General features: G+C 35.3%; 1 long non-coding RNA gene across 1 annotated transcript in view; it reads right to left on the reverse strand.

The window, feature by feature from the left end:
- Positions 1-5,362, reverse strand: part of LOC131485290 (uncharacterized) — a 20,158-nt gene extending 14,796 nt beyond the window's left edge. The window contains exons 1-2 of the long non-coding RNA XR_009248758.1: positions 5,226-5,362; positions 1,550-1,716 (exon numbers count right to left, since the gene is read on the reverse strand). This is a non-coding gene — a long non-coding RNA (uncharacterized LOC131485290). The remainder of the gene's footprint in view (positions 1-1,549; positions 1,717-5,225) is intronic.
- Positions 5,363-6,755: the final 1,393 nt, after the last annotated feature.

Here is a 6,755-nt window from a genome sequence, read left to right on the forward strand (position 1 = left end):
ATGAAACTGTTGTTCAGGAAGTTACCATTCCTTTTTTAAAAAATTGTAATTGCCTAAAAGCATCAAATGACACATGAGCTAAATTCACAGGTGATTCTTAGCATATGAATTAGATAATTCTACCTGTTGTAATATCCCTTATTTTAATGCTTTACCAAAACTTGATGGAGAATATGATGTCGCATTCAGAATGTTTATAGAACATCATCTATACTTTGGTGCATCTGGGTGACTCAGTCGGTTAAATGTCCAATTCTTGATTTCAGCTCAAGTCATGATCTCACGATTGTGAGATCAAGCCCTACATGGAGATCCACATTGGACATGAAGCCTGCTTGCTTAAGATTCTCCCTCTCTCTGTCTCTCTGTCTCTGTCTCTGTCTCTATCTCTATCTCTATCTCCATCTCCCTCTGCCCCTCCCCAGGTCACACACACTCTCTCTCTCATAAATAAAAACATCATCTATACTTAAATAAAAAGAGAATTCTTTTTACTCATCTATCTGCTCAGAATCTACTCCATGCCTATTACCCAATAGAGCACTTGGAAGGAGCACATTTTTGGAAGTGGTGTGGGAATCCCAAGGTTCTCAGACATGGATGGAGAGAACTGGGCATGAATCTCACTAAGGACAAAGTGCAATGATGGAAACATTTGGCATGGAAAAGTGATTAATTGTTGGGGACTACAGTTCCTGGTGCATCTAGTCTTTCCAATGTACCATGCTCTCCAACACACTGCCTGAATAATTATTTTTATGCACTCCATCACCCTAAGTTTTTGTACAACTTATTTATGCATCAGCTTCCATAGAAGACATCACCCATATTGTAATAGAGTAAGCGGGCATGTAGAGTCTCTTTGAAGATGTTATAGTTCATAATTTTGTTGGGCAACAGTTGTCCAAATATGCTCAATATGTGCAATAACCAAATTTAAATCCAGTGAAAAAGAATAAATATTAACAATGAAAATTTCTTCCACTCCACTTATTTTGTAATAGTATAAAGATAAAAAGGGAAAAAAAGTTTAACTCATCTAAAACATTAAAAACTAGGCAACTTAAAATGATGTAAGCCAATAAAAAATGTTCTTTTTAAAAAATTTTTTAGTGTTTACTTATTTTTGAGAGAAAAAGGCAGAGACACAGAGTGTGAGTGGGGAAGGGGCAGAGAGAGACACAGAATCTGAAGCAGGCTCCAGGCTCTGAGCTGTCAGCACAGAGCCCGACTAAGGGCTAGAACTAATAAACCGCGAGATCAAGCTTAACTGACTGAGCCACCCAGGCACCCTGACAATGTTCTATTTTTATTTGACACATTATTTCATACCTACTCTCAAACTAGATTTATAAAAATCTAATTTAGTATAAAATACACTTACAAATGTGCTAAATATTAACAAGATGATTTTTTAAAAGGACAAAAAAAATGTTGACGATCAAAAAGAATGAAACAGCAATCACAGGATGTTTACTTAGGCTCATTTGCATGCATATTTCTCCATTTCCAAGGAAGAAACAAAGTTGTGACATGCAGAAGACAATACCTTATGCTCATCCCTCGCTCTGTGTTGACATCATGGGCAGTGCTGGAAGCTTTGTATACTTCCAGCTTTGCTCAGTGGACTTAATTTTCAAAAATCCATCCTCCATGAAAATAAAACGACAGGAACATTTTAGACACTGGCTATATATTAACCCCTGGAGGCAATACCTGTGGATAAAGCATTAGAATAAAGCATATATTTTATTTTCATACTTCTACAGTAATTGTAACATGTTTCTTGGATGATTTTAATGTGTTTTTTTCACACATATTTTCTAAGACATCAAGCTTGGACTGAAATGTCAATAAGCCTTCAAACTCTCAGTGTCAAAATTCAACATCACTGCTACAGTTAATAGTAATGGATTTTATGTGAATGTAAAATGAATGTAAGCCTGAAATAAGTGAATTTAGTGGAATGGCTATTAGGTTTTTTAATTTAGAAATAATGAATTAACATTGTACTTTAAATATAAAGTGTAACATTTTCTTTTTAGTCTTTGAGAAAATTTACCCTGGCATAATGTATAATTTATTATAAGTTTGCTCCTGAGCAGACAGATATGTATAATGGTTCTAAATATATATTTTTGTCTGTCACAATACTATATAAACTATGCTTAAATTAAGTAGATTTTCAGCTATACATGTTAATGTTTTCAATGTAATGATATTGTATTAAATTGTCCTGGTGAGATTCAGGAGATCATTGTCTAGGCTTGGCTTTTTGGGGCCCTCTCTTAAAAAAAATATAAGTGGTGCTTCCAGGCAACTATGCAATAGAATTGAAATAAACCATCTCATTGCTGGAACCTGTATAAATATGAAATGGAAATGTTGCACCTTGTATAAATCTTAGGGCAATATATGAATATCATGTCTCAAAACAATGTGAATTATTTTTCCTGGAAAAGAAGTTCTGCCACCACACACAGTACTTTTTTTGAATCAGAGAAATCAATAGACAGAATATCTCTTCCACTAATACCAAGAAATCTGCATCTTAAAAATCAAATAGCTGTTTGATAATTATTGACCTGGGATACACAACCAATCACTAAGAACTGGTTCTCATTATTCTCTATGTACTTTAATATCTCTCACCTAACTCTATCAAAGTGTCTTTAAACATGTAACTATATATACCCTCAGAAGAACCTTGGCCCCTTAAGCCTAAATCATAAGCATGTGTGCCTCTGGGTATATAGAGAGAAGAGGTCTAGGATGAGCTTCAGGATGAATTAAGGAAAAGAATAAATAGTTATAGGAGGAAATATACCAATTTGTCTGCTATCATGGACCCACTACTGGAGAGTCTGTATTTTGCTTTATCACAAATCTATACTACAGAAAATTAAGAGCTAGAAAAGACAATGTATATTGGAGCCTATGTATGCTTTCTTCATTTTACTCCTGTATTAAGAGAGTTTAATTTGATCATGAGCATTCTCTTAAGGCAGATATTCCAAGAGATCCAAAGAGCTACAAAGCTCTTTGTAGGACAAAGATAAGGACAAATTATTACTTCTTCATTTTTTGTATAGTGACCCAAAGAAGAACCCCCAAATGGTATTATTTAATACTCCTATTATGTAATACTTTGGAAAGTTTATTTATTTATTTTGAGAGACAGTGAGAGAGCATGCAGGGGATGGGCAGAGAGAGGGAGAGAGAGATCCCAAGCAGGCTCTGCACTGAGTACAGATGTGGGGCTCAAACTCATGAACCGTGAGATCATGACCTGAGCCGAAACCAAGAGTCAGATGCTTAACCAACTGAGCCACCCAGGCATCCCTCCTCATATTTAAATTCTCTATAATCAAAAAGCATATGGTAAATTTGTTTTTGTTTTTGGTTGAAAAGCTATGGTTCTATATTTAAAATAAGCACCGCCCTATGTACTTTGAAGCTAAAATGCTGTGTTGGTTTATTAATTTTGAACTAGAAGCAGTTAAAAACATAAACCAGATAGGACCCAAAGCCTGATAATAAGAGTAGTGGATACTAATGAGAGGAATAAGTGAAAACCCCCCTGGCGTTGCTACAAAATTCAGCTGGAGTGAGTGAGCCATAGCACTAGAATGGCTCAGACTCCATGGCTTTTGGCCTCATTGTGGCGTAACCTGGAAGACACTAGGTAAGAGTGGAAAGGCAAAGTAAGACACCTATAGCTCCCACTAGTTACTTTGCCTTAGACTGAGGATCTCAATGGTATGACCAAGCCACTTAACCTCTGCAGCCCGATTCCCAAATGAAGATTGCATTTATCTGTTATTAGGCTGAAGTTATATGATAACTAAATGGTTAGGTGGTTAGATAGAACACAAACAATGTAAAAATATGGAAATATAAACATAGCACTCCAACTGAGAAAATTGGACAAAACCTATCTAGCTATTTGGGAAATTATTTTGCCTATGAATCTTGTCATATTCAACTAGTTTTAAACCTGGATTCTAAATTAGGGATGAAGAAAGAAGAGTCATGTTTTGAAATATATTGAGCTACAGGTTATATTTGCTTTATGTGGCTTTTCAAGGACCTAATGTAACAGAATTTTAGTGCTGTTCTGCATGCACTTAAATTATGGTCCATGGATGAATACAAAGTTAACAAGGAGTGACTAAATCTATGGGAAAGTTTATCTCATTATTCATGTGGGAATTTTCAGGCCATACCACCTACCAAGAGTCCTTTGTGCTCAGAGTAAGGAATGGAAAGTCTATAGGAGGTTTGTAGGCTTGGAAAAGTCAATAAAAAAATTTCTTTAATTTAGTTATTTTGTATATTTCTGATCATTCCATTTAAAAGCATCACATAACTCAATCATTTTTTAAGATAAGAAAAATGAGAGGAGATTGAAAAAGCAAATTGTGTTTTTTTAAAAAAAAACTACTCAAAGCTGGCCTTCGAAGCTCATAAATGTTAATCCTTGGGCAGGAATGGAAATACGCTGGCAGATACCAATAGAAATTAACATGAAGTTTAAAAGCATCAGGATCCAGAAAGTATTGCAAACCATATTACTCTATATAGGTTAAAATGTCCCAAGAACAGATGGCCATGGGCATAAAGTGTGAGCTATGACTTAAGTGCAAGGAACAATCTGGGCTGAATCCATGCAAAGCAATTGCAGCCCAGACCACATTTGTCTGTGTTCACAGAGCGTGAATAGATACAATGGATGCCGCATGATTTATTTTCTGTTACTTAAGGTTGAATCAACATTTATCCTTCAGAAAAAATCTAACCCACATTGGCTTCCATTTCATAACAACTTACTTTTCATTTTGTTTCAGTTTTTAGAATAAAATTTCTATTAAATAACACTAAGTTTAGTATTTCCTACATTTCACTTTTTGGAGAGAACTATAAAGCTCCAGTAAACCACTTGCTACTAGAGATTTTAAAACATAACATAAAATAAACCCATCTATCTGACAATGGCCTTATGAATATTTGATTCAGTCTTCTGTTTTTACATCTATTATTTTCAAAATAATTCTGAGATCACTGTTTTTAGAAAGATGGCTAAAAGGAAAAAGTTAAAATTAATTTTAGTTCACTTTACCTTCTAATTTAAGAAAAACTTTAGAGAATTTTAAACAACATAAGCTAAAGTAAAACAAGTTTTCAACATTCATGTTGATGACCTATTAGAAATTTTACTTTCTTACCTTCATCCCAGTTGAACCAAGGAGTTAGGAGATGGTACCCTTCATTCTTGGTTTAATCTTGAATGAGTTAATTGACCCTTCATGGTGCCAAGTAATTTTTTGTAAATGATGATCTTCAGAGTATAACTCTAACTTGGAATTTAACAACTACATGAGTCTACATCTGACACAATTGCATAGAACAATGGGATTCCAAGAGTTCTCTGGATATCTTAGTTTTCCTGTGAGTGCCCAAGCTTTCTGTGACTCTAAATACCATGAGAATTATCTCTGAGGCCATTTTTCTAGTTAATTGATAAGACCCAAAGTATAAGAAAACTTCTATATTAAATGACTGTTGCCCACAGTAGGGCTCTGGATTATACCCAAAGATGTTGGGAAGACTGGGAGTGTTTTCTTGCTATATATTTACATTTCAGGAGAAACAAAGCTCAGATCTTGGAAGAGCTAAATCATAAAAGCCAAATTTTGAGTTTTTCTGAATTTTGGAGATTTTATTTAAATACCAAAAAGTTTGGAATTAGAACCCATGCCCGTTATCCTTCCAAGGAGACTATAAGGTAAGAGGGACAACTGTGTTCTTCACCTCTATAAGCAAAGAAAAATCATTTGTTTTCATCTCTCATCTGTAGTGTTCACTGCTCAGGAACACTGTGTGCCATACACCGTCATACCTTTCTATGTGTCATGCCCCCTTAACCCAATCTTGTTGCCTATTAAAATAATTATATCTCTTGACTTACTATGATTGAGTACCTCCACTTTGACTCTACTGTTTTGAGGTCCTATCTCCTGTCACCCTGACTGCTATCAATGAGCCCCTGCTACCATTAGCCTTGGCCTACAAAAGAAAACACCACTGAATTTCCATCACTACTGTGTATTCCACTCCAGTAAAGCACACTTCCCAGAATGTTTTAATCCCTTCCTCTACTATCTAATATGGTAATTCTGGTATTTCAACTTCACTGAGCTAGGCCAAAACATTTTTATGTTTCTGGGAACCATTCCAGGAGTGAGTTTATACTATCTCCAGTGGTCCTTGCCAGGATGTTAAATCCCGTACCTCAGGCAAGTGTTCCCATCAAAAAATTTCTCATTTGGAAGAAGCACCAATGATTTAGCATACAAGACACCACCACCCCTTGTCACTGAACACTCAAGTGCTGACAAGATGACCACATGAGTGAAGTGGCCATGGTGGCAGGGATAGAAGTTATAGATGGTACTGGCAACACAGGCTCCTTTTTACCAAGTTGATCTAGATACTGCTACCCCAAGTGCCTAGTCTACAGAGACAAACACTGAGTCCTGATATGGCATCATTTTTTAGCAAACCAATGGGTCATGTGGTGCCAAGTTGATTTTACTGGGTTTCTTCTGCTCTGGAAGAGTAAGCAGTTAATTCTGAAAAGGATAGAATATATATATATATATATATATATATATGTATGTGTGTATATGTATATATATGTATAATATATGTATACATATATATGTATGTGTGTATATATATATATATAGAGAGAG

The sequence above is a fragment of the Neofelis nebulosa genome, chromosome 9, assembly GCF_028018385.1.
Source record: "Neofelis nebulosa isolate mNeoNeb1 chromosome 9, mNeoNeb1.pri, whole genome shotgun sequence".
Classification (NCBI taxonomy): domain Eukaryota; kingdom Metazoa; phylum Chordata; class Mammalia; order Carnivora; family Felidae; genus Neofelis; species Neofelis nebulosa.